Source organism: Condylostylus longicornis, unplaced genomic scaffold, assembly GCF_029603195.1.
Source record: "Condylostylus longicornis isolate FDR11 unplaced genomic scaffold, ASM2960319v2 ptg000083l, whole genome shotgun sequence".
NCBI classification, from domain to species: Eukaryota; Metazoa; Arthropoda; class Insecta; order Diptera; family Dolichopodidae; genus Condylostylus; species Condylostylus longicornis.
The window spans coordinates 1,809,224-1,828,960 of record NW_026578051.1 but is presented as its reverse complement, the minus strand read 5'-3'; the positions used below and the strand labels follow the sequence as shown (position 1 = coordinate 1,828,960).

The window sequence follows — 19,737 nt, the reverse complement described above, 5'->3', positions numbered from 1 at the left end:
ATTTTTATTCAAGTATTTTAATTTCACTTCACCTTAATATCCAGACAAAGAGTGAATTATCAAAGATGAGAATGAAACTGGGCCAATTGAACCTAAGTATTAACATTTTTAAAAAATCACAGTTTTTATCTAGTGTGGTCACTACAAGGCTATACATTTAGAATTGAGCAAGGGATGTCTGTGCTTCAAATTGTAGTTGAGTTATTAAAACTCTGAATTTCATATGAGCTCAATTTCCATTGTAAATATTTAATTAATTTCTGTATTTAAATTAGTGCTGATAGTTTACGATTTACAAGTACCTATAATAATCAAATTGTTTTGTAGATAAGCTCGTTTTATTTTTTAATTAAATGAATCGATTTCATTCGTTCTACATGCGTTATACTCGTTTGTATATATATTGCATACATACATATTTGTTCATACACTATTCAAATTCTTGCATTAAACACAATAACACCGTAAATACCAATGTATATATATCAATATATAAGTTGCATATTATTGCACTAAATATAAAGTATTGGGTTAATCAAACTGTGTAATTTTTATGCATCACTAAATTAAAAAAAAAAAACGAAAACGAAAAAAAAATCACTTTTCATTGAAATTTTAATGTCGATGAGCCATAGAAGAATGAGAAGAAGGAAAAAAATGGATTTTTTCACTTTTTCATTTTGCAATACAAAAAAAAATGTTGGCATGGTACCCTTTATGTAATTTTATGGTGTTTACCTTATTCTACAGTCATAAATTTCTATATTCACTTTTTTTTGTTATTTTTTCTATTTGGACATTGATAAAATATAATTTTTTTGGGTGTGATATCTTTTGTATATTTTATTTATAGAATCAAAAAAAAAAAAAGCGAATTTATCGTGACTAAATCATATTTAATAAAAAAAAATACTGTGATAACAATTATGACGATAGTAAATAAAAATTTTATTTCCTATAACTCGGAAAAATTAATATTGAATAATCAATTTTAGGCTGAAATTGTTTGATGCCATCAAATTAATTACTTAAAAATATTTTGTTATTGATTCCTATTTTTTAATTTCTCCGAAATTAATTATTTTCATACCATCCTGTACAGTAAATGGCCATAGTTTTAAAACTCTGAATTTCAGAAATGAAAGTTGAAATTTGACACAAATGTGTTCTATTGTACACAAAGCGATATTGGAAAGAAGCAACATTCAAAAATCATGTGAAATCTCTCACAAATAAAGGCGATTTTTAAAAGCTAAGCAAATTTTTAGTTGTACATAGAATGTATCGTTTGAATGGTCTCCAAAAGGTCTAAAATTTTTGTTATCGGACTTCTTTGAAAATTGGTTTCGATAAGTTTCAGGATCTAAAAAAAATGGCTTACTAATACCCTAAAAATTGGTAATTTGGAAAGAAATTGGTAATTTGATGTTTGCTGCTGGAAAAATGAATAAATTAAAATTTTACAAGAAAATATTGCGTCAAGTGTGGAAAAAATTGGGTCTGAGCAATAATTGGATCTTTCAGTTGGACAATGACCCGAAATATACAGCTCTTATTGTCAAAGATTGGTTGCTGTATGAGACACCCAAATAATTAGATCATCTTGCCCAGTGCCTAAAATTTAACCCTATTGAGCATTTGTGGGATTATTTGGATAAGAACATTAAAAAAAAAAGAGAAATTAGTAACAAACAAGAGCTGAAGCAAGTAATTTTAGAAAAATGGCAAAAAAAAACCTTCTGAATTAACAGAAACACTGACTGAATCTATGCCTAGGAAATTAAACGCAGTATTTAAAACAAAAGAAATGCATACCAAATATTAATTCACGTTGTTTTTCAAAAAATTAAAACATTTTTTTGTAACTGAGCGGTTTTTTTTTGTACGCGTAAAAACGGCTGTATTTTTAAATTTCTTTAATTTTGGTTTTGTAATTGTTTTTTCGTAAATTGTGTTAATAATTGAGTGAACTTTCAATTTTATAAATTTATTTTTAAATTGCGTAATTAAAATAAATGATATTAAGAGTTAAACAAAAAAGATTTAACTGAGCGATTTTTTTTTGGATACTCACTGTATGTGAGAATTTATTTTCACTACATTTAACCTTTCAACTCACATGTCACATTTAGTACAATAAGAAAGAAGGATGAAAGTGAGTGTATCAACCGTAAATGGTATCAATAGAAAAACAAAATCCTTTTTAGAAATGAGAAGATTATTATATTTTAATGGTCATGCCTACTCATTTTGTTTTAGTTTAATGTTATAGATAACATTGCAGTAAACGTACTTTTACATAATAAAATTCAATGTTAAAATTTATAGGATGTATAATGTATGTATGTATGTATGTAGTTTGTAAAGGAATGGTATTTTTGCAAATGTTTAAAATTCTTTTTTTTTCCCCTTAAAGGCTCTGGTTGTTTGCTATATGAAATATTGAATTCGATACAAAATTTTTGTATTTTGTCCTGCATTTTTTAAATAAATAAAATTTACGATTAAGAAAAAATTTAAAGATTCCAAAGTCATGAATAAAACAAAATTTTTTCATTAAATTTTCTGTATTTGTTTTACTTGAGCAAAAAAAAAAACATAAAATTCCTTATCGTATTCTTAAAATATAAAAAAAAAAAAATATTTGCAAAAATTTTTTGAATTTTTTTCAACGCGAAAGATGAAAATTTTTATTCTCCCTTATTTTTTTTTTTCGCTCAACTTGTTGTTTTTTTCTACTCTTATTTAAATTTATTTGACAAACGGTATGGCAGAACTCTAAAGTAAATAATAAATATGTTACTTAAATAATCGTAAAATAATTTTTTTCCTTTGCTTATTTTGTTCTATACATTCTTAAGAATAAGTTACTGGAATTTTTCATTTTTTAAAGAAATGTAAATAAGTAATATAATTCAACCCTATTCTTGTATATGTAGATATATACGAGTATACATATATAGAAAAAAACACTAGCAATATTTAATTTTGTTAAATAAAAATTTTTGTTTGTATACATTTATTAATGTTCGTATGTGTATATAGTTTTACGTTTATTTGTTTATAGATACATATATATTAAACAGGAACATCTATTTAGAATATATAGTTATTATTTTCTGTATCTAATTGCTTACTGTATATGCATAAAAGAGAGGCATTAAAATAATTAAAATACTTTTTTTTAAAAATATGAATCAGACGATAAAAATGAAGTTTTTTGAGCTAGAGTCTTTAATTAAAACCAATCATACTTCATCGAACATGTTTGATTGTTAAATAAACTAGTTTGATAAATTTTTATTTTACGTTTTGTTTATTTGCTTGCTACTATTTGTTTAATGTTGTAGGCATTGAACTTCTAATATATGTATCTTCTATTTTTTGTTGGAAATTCAAAATTTAAACTTACATTGCAACATGTTTGAATTGTATAACATATCACAATAATAAAGTTTTGATTATACTAGGTAATATTCTAATGCAATTAAAAATTATTCCTGAATTTATTGTTTTGCAAATAAATTTCATTCTTATGTCAATCGGACTGTTTTCTTGATCTGTTACAGTAATGTAAGAAATATGTACATAACTTTAAGTGTATGTGCTTTTTATTTTAATTCTATAAATTTTTCCCAATTAAACTTTAGTTTCTTATAATTTTCTGATATGATTTTCGTCTTCTTAAAGTAAATCAAAACTTTAGAAATTACCCATACAATATTTAATTTAAACTTTAATTAATTAATAAAAATGAATGTGTTACATAAGTAATTCATTTTGTTTTTTATAATTATTTTGTTACAAACATACTTTTTAAATAAACAAAACAAAGTTTATAACATGGCGTTACAAAAATTGGCTCATTAAAAATACAAAAATTTCACTTCCTGTAATAAACATTTTAAAATTCATTGTATGTTTGTATAAGAACGTGCTTAAAATTAAAGATGTACGAAGGTGTATGAACGTGTATTCGAACGTGTATCAACGAGTATTAATATGTATCAAAAAAAAAAGGAAATTATGTTATAAAAAAGTAATTTACTTACAGTGTAAATGTTATTTGAGATTTAGAAATTTGAAAAATAAATAAAGCTATTATACACGTTGCGCATAGTTTACATGTTAAGTTGTTGTTATTAATGTATAAATTATATAGTGTTGTAAATGAAATTGTTTAGGGGCTTAAGAAATTTGGATGTTTTCTGTTTTTCATTGTCTTTCATTTAAGGATTTATAAGTTAATGTAGGTTAGATTGGAATTATTGTCAATTATTAGTTCGGTTCATAAGAGTTTTTTGACCGTATACGATCTTTCGGACCGTAACTGTAACAAAAAGCGAAATTCTTCTTTATGAGAGAGCAAATGTTTGATTTCCATATATGTATTTTGTGTTAATTTTTCATTGTATAAGTTATTTTAAATATTTGAATGATTTTCGTAAACCATTTGATCCCAAATCTATAATTACTGCAAAAATTAATTAATATGAATTAAAGTCGCCAATACTCCCTCTGTCTCTGTCTTTATCACAAATTGTTTTAAACTTAAACAAATTGAAATTGTAAATTATTCTTCTCAAAAGTTTTTTTATAAAGTGTAAAAATTACAATTTCTTATTTCAATAAAGTTATAACGTTTACTTATGTAGCCTGGTAAGCTAGCTTTTACTATAAATATAAAAATAAGTATGAGTATTTGTAAATAATATTATGTACATATGTACATATAAATATTCATTAAAATTTTTATATACGTATATACATACTTACGTACAAAAAATTTGGAATATTTGAAAGAATTCGGAATATTTTATAAACTTTAGAATGGCATTAAATTTCAAATTATATGATTAATATAAGAATAAACTTAAAAAAAAATGAAATTTAATAAAATGAAGCTAAAAATAAATAATAATTTTTTTATTTTATCTTTAAAACTTTTGAAGGTCATTACGATTAGTTTAAGAATTGTAAGAGATTTAAAAAATGTTAGTATATTTTAAATTTTCTTAAAAAATATTATGACAAAATGCAAATGAAAATTTTACGAATCCAAAATTTTAGCCTGTACACAAACCATTTTGGAAATAGAAAATTATAGGATTATACCAAAAAACGTGTTAATTTCGCACTATAGGATTTAATTAATTTATTGCAATTCTATGTGATACATAATTATTTTAGAAATCAATTCTATGAATTACGGTGTGTAAGCTTTTCTGATACTAAATGCAGAGAGTGCATTAGAATTGCAAAATGAATCATTCTTAACAATTTGTCACAAGTAATCGAACCAGATATATAAATCATATCGCAACGTATACAATATTGTAGTCTAATAGACTACACCTATCGACAATTTGAGGTCGTATACTGTGGTCATATAATTACTCATTCTATAACAGTAATTGTACTCGGAAATACTTGAGGGCATATGTTTTTAGCTTAAGAAATATACGTAGGTCTTTGTATTATTCAATTTATTTTGAAAACTAGTCAGTCAGCCAGGTGACAAATTTTAAATTTATCAAAAATTTTTTTTTTATTTTCTATGAATTAAAACATAAGTAAATTGTGATAACAAATGAAATAGTTAGTTTTAAAAAAAAAAAAAATTTAAAATATATTACTAAGGCATGTCTTATTCTTGCAAGTACCGTATGTGTATACGTAAATGTCAGTGCTAGATATACGATAGTCAGCAATGAATAGGAATCATTCTTCTAGAAAAATATTTTGATGATTTGAAAATGAAATTTTAAAAGCTTACAATAAATTATTTATTTTTGTTTTTTTTTCTAAGATGATTAAGAAAAATATTTTTTTTTTTTTATCTTATCAATTCAAAATAAATAAAAATAAGCAAAAATATTTTTAATTTTTTTTTGGATTTTCACTCATTAAAATCAACGACGTCACTATTACTCACTTTATATAGAGCTGAAATTTTAAGGTTTGGTCGTACAAACTGAAATGTAGATTACAAAGAGAGAATTAAGGTAAATTAACTTAGCAAAAAAAAACAACAAGAAGTAAAAACAGCCAGAAAAATAAATAAACATGAATAACATAAGGTTTTTTTTAAAATGTGCAAGAAGAAATATACCCGATTATCGACGGTCTGATACGACCGACGACAATGAGAATGACGGGAGTTATTCAAAGCTTTAAAATTTTTTTCTTTAATTCATTTCTCATTAGTTGATTTTTTAATGTGAAATACGATACATCGTTGACTTTTTAATTAAATTAATAATTTAAGAAAAATAAAAGTAAAAAATAAATTTTAAGAGCAATATGATAATTTGCGTTTAATTTAAGAAAAAAGATCAAAAAGAAAAAAATTTAACTAAAAAAAATTTTGAAGTGATAAAATTTCAAGTGTTTTTTTTTTTAATTTAAATTCAATAAAACAGAAGAAAAAAAGTTTACCTTGACTTTAATTTTTATTTTTATATTTTTTTAATAAAACAAACAGTGTGTTTGTTTTTTAAAGGCAAGGAAATTTAATGGGATGTTTCTATTTTTTTTTTGTTTGGAAAATTTGTTCTATTTTAAATTATTTGTTGTTCTTTCTTTGTTTCACTACTGTAAATTCAATTTGACATATTATTGACACTTGTGTTGTGTCAATTATTTTAATTGTGTGTTTAAAAATGAAATGAAATTCGAATAAAGTTCATAAATTATAATTTATTAAAATTAATTAATTTTTATGTTTTTCTGTTATACATTATTTAGTGTTATATTATAAAACACTTAAAATTTTTAAAAATAATAAAATATAATAACAAATTATCAATTGATAATTAATTAAGTAAAAAAATCAATAATATTAAAAAATTATTAAATTTTTGTTTATTCTAAATTTGAAATATCTATTTCAAATTTCAAGTAGCGGAAATGAAATATTAAAAATTCCAATTGAAATTACAATAAAACGGAAGTAACAGAAATCATAAAGTTTAATATTAAAGCTCTTTAATAAAGTAAGTAAATTAAGACATTCCAAATGAAATCAAATAATATTTGAAGTTGTTTTATTTTTAAGTGATTGATTAAGATAGCCAGTTCGATTAGATTTTGTGCTATTATAGAATTTACAAATATGTATGCTTACAAATATTACAAATTAAATTGATTTTCAGAATTAGTGATATTATAAATGCAATTAAATGAATAATTAGTAAGCGGAAATTTTGTTAAATACGTATAAAAAATGAACCGTAAACGGAATATGTCCGAATTTTTGATAATTTCTATTCGGAAGGAGTACGGTTTTTCATTATTTTCTCTGTATGATTGAAATCTGGTGCCGTCAAAATAATTATGCATTATAAATAAAAATGTCTTGTCAAATTTTTCTTTAAGAAGAGAAAAGTGATTTTTTTTTTTTTGGTTAAAAGTGATATTTTTATCGTACATGTTTTTGGTGACATTTGCTTATTAAACAAATGTGATATTTTTTCTTTAAAATTTATTAGTAATTTTCCGAAATTCATGAATGACAATTCATGAATGACAATTGTCATTGATTCAAAATTGAAATTCTTGAAAATCGATTAATTGAAATTTTCTCATATTTCGATTAAATTTTATTTTTAAACAAAAGCGATTCGATTACAGAATCAACTACATTTAACAAATTTCTACAATAATTATTTTTTCATTTTTTTCAATTGCTAAAAATTTATTATTTTAGCACGTCAATAAAAATGTTTGTACATGTCTAGTATACTCGTATTAACTGTTATTTGTTGCATTTACCAATATTTCTTCATTAAATTCTAATAAAAATAAAAATTTCAATTATTATTTTAATTTTAATATAAAAATAAAACAATAAAATACATATGAAATTGAAAAATTTATGGTATATGAAAATTAAAAAAAAAAAAAATTAATAAAATATTTGAAAAATTTTAATAATAAAAGTGAAAAGTTTGATGTTAAACTTTGATTTCTTAATTTTTACCATTTTATTTCTTTATGAAGCATCGTAAAGCGGCGTGATATCGTCACGCTTCAATTTCTATTACACTGGTGTAAGGAAAAATATGTGATCTATTTTATTTTTTTTTTCAATTAAGTGATCATTTATTAAGAAAATTAATGCACGAAAATGCAATATACATTGTTGCATAATCGTGAGAATAATTATTTTTATAGAAAATTAAGAGAAAATGAAATTAGGAGTTCCAAAAAAATGCAATTTAAAATTAATTAAATTGATTTGTAAATCAATGTAGTTAAATTGTGCTAAAAACATTTTGTTGATTTAGACAGTATAAGCTGTTAAAAATGTGTTTGTTGTAACTATTGTGTATATAGTTAAAAGTGATATACAGAAGTAAATTTTTGTAATTACATAATAGAACAACTCTTTATTGGTGGTGCTGTTTTCAAAAAAGTATTGCCTTGTGTAAATACAAAAATTATCTTCTGTATAACACTACAAACTCTAATACGAGAACTTATAGAGTTGTGTGTATAAAACTTATACACACAACTCTAATACGACACATTCAAATGCGACCATTTTTTTCAAATACAAGCTAATTTTTATAGCACCTTTTATTAAACAATAAAATTTATGCTGCTGAATAAATCACGATGACGTTAGACTTACATTTTGATGAATGCCCTCTTACTCATTTTAATTGTACTTTTAAAACTCATTTAATTTGTTATACTTAATAATAATTGCTTTCTAAAAATTATTAAATTTTATTAATTATATTTTTTTTTGTGTTTTCTCTTTTTAGGTAAGTTTGGACATTAATTTAAAAACAATGCATATTTTTCTACTAAAAATTTATGGATAGTCATTAATTACAGTAAGTACCACGGATATTTCAAAATAACAAATAATTACATTAAATCCAGGGTTCGTTTACATAACCAAGTTGTACATTTTTTTGATTCGTACTCCCGCAATCTTGTTAATCACAAATTATGTAATTACAATTTTTCTTTTTTTGTTTTTTAAATAAAATTAATGATGAATTGATAAACATTAAATTTTTATTTAATTTTAATTTAAAATTTATGGTTATATTTAGTATAATAGTAGTTAGTTGCCCAAATGATTTTTGACAGATGTTATCGAATTTATAAAATTAAATTTAGATTTTTTACATTCAAATTGGTAATTTACCAGTTTTACCGGTTAACAAATCTTGTACTTATTAAGCTAATAAATATTCAACATACACACGTTTTTACCATTTTAAAATGAAAAATATTAAACTAGAATTGCGTTTTTTTCTCTGAGCCATGAAAAATTACGATAATTAATGATGATAATATGATTTTTAAGCGCGTGCTCTTTGACATTCGAGGTGTTTTTTTTTTAGTTATTAAATTTTAACCCAGAACTCTAGTTAAAAAGAGTTAACAAAAATAATGTTAAATACGAAAACAACAAAATATAACGTGAAGAAGTTGGGCACATGTGTTGCTTGTAAATTTTTGCAGATATTTTTTTTTGAAAATTTTTAATCGATTTGTCAAGCTTGTTTATTTCGAATCGAAATAATTAGTTTTACCGGTTTTCTAGATTTTTTTTTTGCTACATCACTTGTACTTATTTTAAAAAGTGAATTTTTAAAAAAACCAAAATCATACTTAGATTTTTTTTTTACCTTAACGTTAACTTAAACATGTTGACCTAATTTTTACAAAATTGTATTTACGAAAATAATTTAGATTTTTCGTTTATTGAAATTTTTTAACATTACTATTAAAGTATTGTTGTTAAATGCGTCAAATAATGAAAAAGTATTGCCAATAGTATAAATAGGCCAAATATTTTTAATGAAAATTAAAAAAAATTGGCATTATTTTGTTGAAAGTTTTGCTATTAGAGGGAAGTTTCAGATTTCCTTCAGCAATATGCTTCTAAAAAAGTCAAATATGTAGATGTTTGAATGCACATGTAAAGACGAAGAAACTATTTAAATATATTCGTCATTGTGTGCTTTAAAATCTTTAATCAAAATAATATTGTCTTAAAGAGCTCTACGATAAATATTATCAGTATGATTTAAAAGTTGTTCGAAATTTCTTTCGAAAGTTATTTACAAGCATATTTTAATATTAGAATAAAAATTTTTTTCTTAAAATATTCGTAGTATAATTTTAGCTGGAGAAAAAAATCAAGTTTTATAATATTCTTGCTGGCAATACTGTTCTGTTTTACTTACATACATATTTTATTATCAGACGATGGAAAAAAGTTGAAAATTATATAGAAGACAGAAAAATAATTTCTGTTTTTTTTTTGTTATTGATGATGAAAATGAATTTCGGTAGGGATTGAATAGGTGGATAACTGGATATCGATCATTTTAAGAAATGTCATTGAAAAATTATCATGGTAATGATGATGATGATGGTGGTGGAGGTGAATTTTTTTTTATTTATGTTAAAATTTATTATTATAGTTATAGCAGTACGTAAATTACTATATACAAACATTTTGTGGTGTACATACATAGATGTACGGTATGTCATAAGACTTTCGTATCAAAGCACAAACATATATTACATATGTATATTCATGAAGTAGGTATACATATGTACAATATTTGCGGTATTATACATATGTATGTATGTAATAGAAGAATAAAAAATATTTTTAATGCAAAGTTCACATTTTGGAAAAGCAACGGTTGCGTATTAATGTTGTAGATGTATTCATATTAATAATTTGATTGATTTAAATATATTGAGAAAGCTAAATCAACCTTAAAATTGATTTTTCTCTTTTCAATCACTCATTTTTTTCCATAGAGTAGGTATTATAAATTTTTGTTTTTCTTTTTTCATAATATACATATTGATAAATGATAATGAATGGGTGGAAATATATATGTGTGTGTATGGAATGATAAATATCTTGAAGTATAGTGGTGTTTTTTGTGTTAACAGAATATGAAAAAATTGTAACATACAAGCTAAATATTGAAACTTTAAAATGAGCCTATAGTGCACTCAAAAATTAGATGAGACTCAAGTTAAATCATAACATACAGACATGAAATGAATTGAGTTACAATGAACAGTTACAAAACTAACAGTTCCTCATAGAACATATAAGTAGTTGCGATTTTATAAATGAAATTTATGAAATTTTATTAAAAATTATTCAATTAAATTAGTTGCCTTTAAAAACTCATAAAAGTGAATTCATTTATTACAGAAAAAATAAAATATTTTCTAAAATTCATTTAAACATTTTTAGCACACACTGTATAGCAATTTCTTATAAAGTATTTCATACACAAGTTCGTACAATTGTTCTGTATTATGAAAATTTTCGGGTGTTTTTCCTAATAAATCAATAATAATTTTTGTATACTCTTGTTATGTTTTCATAATAAGTTTTGAATTTTTTTTTTTTTGTTACCCATTTTATTTTACTTAGAAATTATGAAATTTCTTTTATTTTTGCTTACTTTTGATTTTACCGCATACATTTTTAATTTTGTTTAATTGCTATGGAATGAAATTGTAGAGGAAGACAATAAACAATAACGTTGTCAAAATTAATAAACAAAAACAAAAAAAAAATTTTTTTTTTATAAAAAGGTCGTCAAACTTGTGTTCATATACTTGTGTAGTATGGAGAGGGAGGTGGGGAATAAGTTCTGAATTAATTTGAAGTATTAATAAACAAATTGCAAAGTTTGCAATATTTATAACAGTATTTTGTTATTGTAAGAAAACAGCATGGAAATTTAAAATTTTTGATTTTTTTTTTTGGATTTATTCCAAATTTTTTTTGTGTAAATTAACGTACAGGTAAACGTTGTAAAAACTACCGTTTTAATATTATACTGAAAATAATTAATTGGAGAAAACTATTTTAATTAATTGACACAAATTCAAAATGACCCTTTGAGGTAAAATGAGAATTTTTCAGATTAGCTCTACACAAGTGTGGAGACTTTAGAGAGAGAGATTACAGTTCGTATAAATGTGTCGATTTGCTTGTCACAAATTGAATGCCTTGTATTAAAATCATTATTAAAGTTGCAAGTTAAAGCAAATTTAAAATTAAACGAGTGTATTAGAGCTATTATACACAATTTATTAAATTTTAATTTATATTATGTAACTAAGCCATTATAGTTAAGAAATTGCTATTTTTAATGTTTTTCTTGCTGCATAAACATGATTGGATGAATGTTTGTTTACTTCATTTTGTTTTACACTAGAGTGGAAAAGTAAATGTCTTTTTCTCTTGAGGTTTAATTTATTTAATATTAAGTATTTTCCTCTATAGTAAAGAACCGAAGAGGGATTTTTTTTTTTGCATTAAATATAATTTTTCACATGCAAAAAAGAACAAAAAACCGAACAAAAAAAAAAGAAGGCAAGGAAAACAACGACTAAACTAACAAAAATTAAAGAACGATTAAAATAATTTTTTCTCATCCAACTATAACTGAACTTGTTTCTTGGTTTTTTTGGTCTGCTTTTTTAGGGTATCTTTTAAAGTTCTTCTAAGTCTGTGTATTACTATATGTACTGGTATACGCTATATACCTGTATTTAAGACTAGATTCTTCACTCCTAATTCATTTACATTTGATATTTTTGTTTTCTTCTCTCCGTTTTTTTTTTTGCTTATAAAATATAGATGGCACTTATGTAACATTGTTTAGTGATATCCCGTGTAGCATTTAAGGATTTTAATCTGAAATTTTAAAATTTAAAGTTTTCGTAGTTAATTGTATAAAAAAATCTTTGCTTTGTGGAATAGATTAGAAAATGTTGATTAGCTCTATTATATGGCATTCTAAAGTTCGTTGTTGTTTAGCTTGAAAAATTTTATTACTGGTCGATTTAATTGAAATAATCAAGGATGCCCCGATATATTCTTGTGTCTGTTATTTATTCCCATTAGTATAATAAAATTATAACCCTTTCAGCTCCACAGAGACATTTGTACGTTTGCACCCCTGTTCTTAAATTTTGGGCGTTATTATTGTAAACGAAACGTATTGTGTTCCCTGGAATCTAATTGAACGGTGAAAATATATTTGTTGCTTGGGAACATACTTGTATTCTATTACCTGATATGGATATATAAGAAAGAATATAAAAATAAAAAATCTCACCTCATTTACAACTTCATCCTTTCTAAGAACAAAAAACAATATTTGAATACACTTTACTTTAAGTATGAACAGTTCTTATCTATCTTCAAGGGATTTTCACTTCTCTTCATATTTTGCTTTTTTCTATTTTTCTATTTATTGTTTTTTTTTTCTCTTGCTTTTTATAATAACAAAAGCATATCATCTTATCTTTATGTAAATAGAGAGACTATCAGAGAATGAAAGAGACCGATATAGATAAAATTAGAAGAAACTAAGAAAAAAAAAAGAGTACTTACTGCGAAGAAAAGAGTTTGAAGAGGGGTTATACTTTATACTCAGCTTAATAGATACTTCAGGCGATCGCTTGAATAAAAAAATTCATGATATTTTTTTTTTAATGTATCTTATCAAGTACAAGATGATTTTAAGTGAAAGGGATTTTTTAATTTTGAAAAATTTCAATGTATATAATCTAGTAAGTACGATTTCCGAAATTCCAGTAATTCTACTACATTTAAAATTCAGATTGTGAGTAGTTTAAATTTTAAAATCGATATTATCGATTCTGTTGCAATGGCAATTTATTTAATAAATCGTTCATTCTTATTTGCTCTGCAAAATGTTTCGAATTTGAAATTATTTTTATATCGTAATATTTATTTCAATTCTTATTCGTTTCATTTCCGAAATAGAAAAGAGAAATTCTTCTTTACACAATTTGAATTCTGTTAATTAGTTTTTATCTAAAATTCCATTATTACAAGAATCTAAATATTATAATATTTAAATTTGAGTTCATTTTAAAAATTCCCTCACAAAATTTCAAACAGATTTTTTTTTATATTATTTTATCACATTTTTAGTAAATTGATCACGCAAGTCTATTAATTAAGAATAAAAAAGATATATGTAGGTGTGAATGTATGTAAAAATAAGCTTGTATGAGCTTAACATATACGGTACACGCATTACTATGTTTAGAAATGATAATAAAAATATTGTAATCAAAATTAATGACAATCAAAATGAATGGAAGTGCTCATAAATGGAAATTAAAAATTTTTAGAGTTCATAGTTACCTCTAGTATATATATATATATATATATATATATATATATGAAGTTTTATGAGAAATGCACGAATTTTGTGATATAGAACAAAGAGAATTTAGTTAGTATTTGAAAATATTTTATAAATTCGGCAAAGATTTTTTGTTTTATGATTCATACATCTGTTACAATTCACTGTATCGCAATATAATACATTAATAATGTATATAACTACATAAGTATATTACAATATATAATATGTAATTTCAATTTACATATTTTCCAATTGGTGTCGCTGCGTATTCACTTTGATTTAGAAAGAACCATTTGATAAAATTCTTATAAAATTATGAATTAAAAGTGTATTAACATAGTAAATTTTAATAATTCAATTCTACTATGTACAATTTTCCAAATTTCATTTACATTCCTAAATGTTATTAAACGTCATTGTTGACATGTGTCAAACACAAGGCGAATAAAACGCCAAAAGCTTCAAATTTAAAAAATCATTGTTTGAAAAGAAATTACATAGTTAAAAAAAAGTTGTTGCAAAATTTTTATGAAAATCATATTTATACTTCCTTATTTAAAAATAATATTGTGCACCCTGCACTTCAATAACACTAAATAAAACATACTCTTTGACATAAAATTTTGTAATGTAATATAAAATATTTTTACTTTATTATAATTTTCTTATTTTTTTTTTTTATCTTAGAAAAACTTTATTTATTTTTTTTATCTATTTTGTATTCTTATTTTTCATGTTACTTGCGATATAAAAAAATTAAATAAAAAACTGCAAGTAAGTAAGTGTATCATAACAGAATGCAATAGTGTTTGCAACCCTAATTATTTTGCGTACCAGCTAATTTATAAACAAAACTTCTGACAGTATAATATTAGTTTACTAAGCCCTTTAACGGTTAATAAAGAAAAATTGCACAAATAAGATGCAGGTTTTCATAAATAAGTGTCTCAGATCAATCGGCAGAATATTCTGTTTGAGAAAAATCAATAACTCGGATCTGTGGGAATTAACGGGGCAGGAAACTGCTTATATCCAAGTAGTCAGGAGGAGAAAACGAAGATGGATTGGTCATACACTGAGGAGGCCAGGAAATAACATTCAGCAGAGGTCCTTAGACTGAAACCCTCGAAGACTTGCGTACAACAGAGTCAGATGGAGAAGCTTGGTGGGATATCCTATGCTCCCAAAGGGAGTAGAAAAATGAGAAAAGAGACAATTCTTTAACTGAATAATAATAAGAGAGTAGTATCTTACGAAATGAAATAACTTATTTTATTGGAAAAATTACATTGGTCGCTTAGAACTCCTCTTGGCTAGGTCCTTAGAATCAAAAATATTACTGTGTGCTTAAAATTTTCTTAACCACGTTGCTCTCGAAGCGTTTTCTATTTACTTATATGGCATTACTCTTTCTGTTAATATTTTAATAGAACTGCACTGCAATAGTTTAAATTTATAAGCAAAGTAAATAAAAATGAAAAAATAAAAAAACAAAATCAGAAAAAAATTTTCTTTTTAAGATATTCGCGCGACAATCAACCCAGAACACCAACCAAAGCAACAAAAAATTATCACAATAACAAAAAGAAAATAATAACAACTATGACAACAATAACAACAAAAGTAACAGCAATAATGATAACACACAAAACAACAATTCATTTGGAAAATGAGTATAAGAGTAGGCGATAATTTCCGCGTATTTTTTTTCTCTTTTTGCTTTTGTATTCCTTTTTAGCCTTTTTTCTGTTTTGTGTTCTTCGCGTTGTCGTGTAAAAATATAAATCACATAATATAAATAAAATAAAAACAATAAAAATTTAATAATAAAAGAAAATAAAAAATAAAATAAAAGTAATAATAAAAATAATAATGAAACAAAATGAAAATATTGTAATAAAAAATTTTTGTTGAAATCTACAAGATACACTCATTCGCTAAATATTAGATAAATGTAAATAGATCTAGGCATATAATGTATTACTACATACATAAATACAGGGTTTGGCTTAAAAGTTATCGAATTTTCAAGTTATACGCATTTAAATTCACTTAGCATTTAAGAGTAAAACTTCGCAGCCACGACTTAAATTCAAATCAATTTGGGAATTTTTCCAATAAAACATGACTTGATTTAATTCTTGCAGTTGATTTGAATTACTTTACACTTTGTCTTATTAAAAACCCCATTTTGTATTTCACTTTTTCATACTCACTAGATGGGAATAAAATAAGTGAGTATCACATAATCCAATTTTATTGTGAGAAATTTTTGTTAAGTATTGTTAAAATCTCCTTAAAAAAAATGAAAAAAGTCAATTGAAAATAATGAGTAATCAATCTTATTAGAAAAATGTCCTGCGTAATTTTGAAAAAAATAAGAATTCTAGAATAGAGAAAGTGACTATATGTACTCGTATATGTGCAAAGTTACTCTTAAGTTAGGGAAATATTTTCTCTGAAATTAAAATGGTGTTAAATAATTTCTTGTGACTTATGAGTAAAATTACTCTTCACCCCGTCTTTATTTTCAGTTGCTTGCTAGTTTTTCTAAACTGACATTTCATACTTATTTTGAAAGAGAGGAATCCAATGTCAATTAAAGAAATCTTAAAAATATTTCCTCATAATTTATCAAACACACTTTGTACATTACAAATGTGCATATGTACATTTTTATTTATTTATTAATATTTTTTTTATTCTACATATTTATACTCTTATTTTATTGCACAATTTAGAGCTTCCATAAAAACTAAACTTGAGAGGAGAAACAAAATTCGGAAAAAAAATAAAAATTTTTCATAGTTTTCAAAAAATTTTAAAATTTATTGTTACAATATTTACTTCAAAATTTTACTTAATGTGTGTATTATGTGTGTAAAATATATGAGAATGAAATGAATAGGAACGAATGAAATGTTAATTGTTAAGGGAATCTCTTTTGACAAATTTATTTTTATTTTTTTCGAAAATTAAATACATGCATATTTATATTTTTTTGTAGTAAACTCTTAACACATTTAAGTAAATGTATAGTAGGTATGTAGGCATAAGATTGACTACTCAATAATAGCATTAAATTGTTATAAAAATGTCGTAGAAAATGAAACTACAATGCAACTCAATTTTGGTTTTTTTTTGTTCAAATAAGAAAAAGTATTTTCTCTTTTTCTACAATAATAAAATTTTTTCCCGAATTCAAAAATGGCGAGATGATTCATTCACAAGAAGAATATGAACCTAAAATCATGTTAAAATTAATATTTGAGTTGAGGGCTTAACAAAATGAAAAGTTTCCATAAAATTGTTAATCAGTTGCGATGAAGTGGAATAATTTTTTTTTGTAATGAAGTACAAAAAATATACGGAAATTTTAATTTAAAATAAAATTTCGTAACTTTGTCTATAGGCAGGTATGAATTAAATTATTTTAACTCATTTCTAAATTCTAATTTTTATTCTACCTACCAAACCGGGTTTGTTCTCTCACAGAAGATTTAGGATTCTCACAAAAAAATTTGAGCAAAATACAAATGATACATTATTTTTAATGTAACTGGGCAATAATTGCCATTAATCTTTGTGAAACTATTATGGCAGTATTAATGATGATAACAGAGAATTGACTTTTTACATGATTTCCATTTGATAAAATTAGAAAATTGAAATTCTCACAAAATTTGAGTTGAAAAATACAAACGAAATATTATTGAATACATAATTGAAACTATTGTCGTAGTACCAATACCTGTTACTGCCATTGTTTCTCGTTTTAAAGAACAGAGAAATTGTTTCGAATCAAATATTTTACTCATTTCATTGGCATCACTCATACTCGTTTTAAAATTTAGAGAAAATGTGCATGAAAAAAAGAGCAATTATAATTTTATTGTAGTCTTTCGAGATATTTTTATTTATTTTATTTAGAAATTTTAAATTTCGGTAAATTGACTGCATACCTTTTTTTTTTTGCTATTTTCAAGTAAAATGTTGATTGTTTATTTTTTTTCTCTATTTACCATTTTATTTAATAATAAAAATATTGCTAAGAGTAAAATTTTATAACTAAAAATTAGCAACGTAATTATAGTATATTTTTTCACATAAAAATATATACATATGAGTGTATAGTGAAATATGAAAAAGAAAAGCCAATGAACCGATAATGACAAATATGTCATCGTCATTGTTGTCGGCTGCCTCCATATAAGTTTGGCTAGTAAAGTAAATATTAAGTTTTTTCTTTCAATTCTTTTTTTTTTTTTCTCTATTTTGCCAACTACTTATTTGGTAGCTAACTTAATTTAAATGATACCTTTAAAATATGGACATTTTTATTGTTATTCTGCGAGACAGGCCTGTATGTAGTTCTATTGTGTTTGTCTGTGCTCGAGTTTGTCAGCTTTTTAACATGCTACTTATATTGTATGCTATTAAACGCAAAAATAGTAAATGTTATGGATATTTTTTTTTTGTATTTTATGAATGTTGGATTTATTATGCAAGCATAGCCCTTTCTAAATATTTTATATTCGGAACTACTGGTTTTTTTATTTTACTTTTATATTTAATAGAAAATTTCAGCAAATTTTATAGTTTTACATTGGAATTTGAAAATGAAAACTGAAATTGTGGTTACTCAATTCTTTCACATTTTTCTCATTTTGAAATTTATTACCAATGATGATAGTAATAATAATAATAATGATGACAGTGATAGTAGTAGTGTTAATATGATGGTGATATTTATAAGTGATAATAATAGATTTGATGTGATTTTTTATTTGTTTTTGTTTTCTTGTTATGGTTCATTGAATGTGGGTATATCACTTTACTTTGAATGCAATTAGCAGTAAATTTTATTTTTCTCTTTTTTTTTTTTTTGTTCCAACATGATTTTAAACGAGAGCAGCTTTATTCTTGATGGTTGAGAAATTAATTTATAAAGAGAACAAGGGTGAGCTGCACTTAGAGGACGAGGTTTGAAGTAATAAAAGGAAATACGATTTTCTATTTAATAAATTGTAGTTTTTAACTGGGTGTGTATATAGACACGCGTGTAGGAACGAAATATTAATGTATAAACATAAATGCATGTGCAATTACTTGAAATTGATATAGAATATATTTCTTGAAAATGATTTATTTGAAAGGTAATTAAATATATTATTTGTATATGACATGATTATGCTGTAAAAAATAATAATTAACGACTAGCATTCTCTTTATCACTTTTTAAAGAACGAAATAGAAATTAAATAGGTACTTTTATGAGCGTATTATTGAGAAAATTTTTAAAGTTGTAAATAAAATCAGTGGTTAATGGCGATTTCTGTTCACTAATATTTCATTTTTCGTTTATTTCCTCGTCTATTCGTCTACCTCCACTCTTTCGACGTTTGTCTTAATTTTTTCATTCGTTTATTGATTCGTTAGTATTTGTTCGTTTGTTCGTTTTATTATTAACTCGTTCATCTGTCTGTTCGGCTTACGACCTTTTGTTCGTCTGTTCGATCGATCGTTTATAAATTCATTG

General features: G+C 24.0%; 1 protein-coding gene across 8 annotated transcripts in view; it reads left to right on the top strand.

The window, feature by feature from the left end:
* LOC129613331 (protein enabled) overlaps positions 1-19,737 on the top strand; it is a 139,796-nt gene that overhangs the window by 31,917 nt on the left and 88,142 nt on the right. Inside the window, exon 1 of one of the 8 annotated variants that reach the window (XM_055527335.1) lies at positions 6,884-6,995. The exons of the other annotated variants lie outside the window; for them this stretch is intronic. The gene's annotated coding sequence lies outside the window, so the exon portion shown is untranslated. Of the gene's footprint in view, positions 1-6,883; positions 6,996-19,737 lie in introns of those variants that run through there. 8 annotated transcript variants of the gene reach the window in all.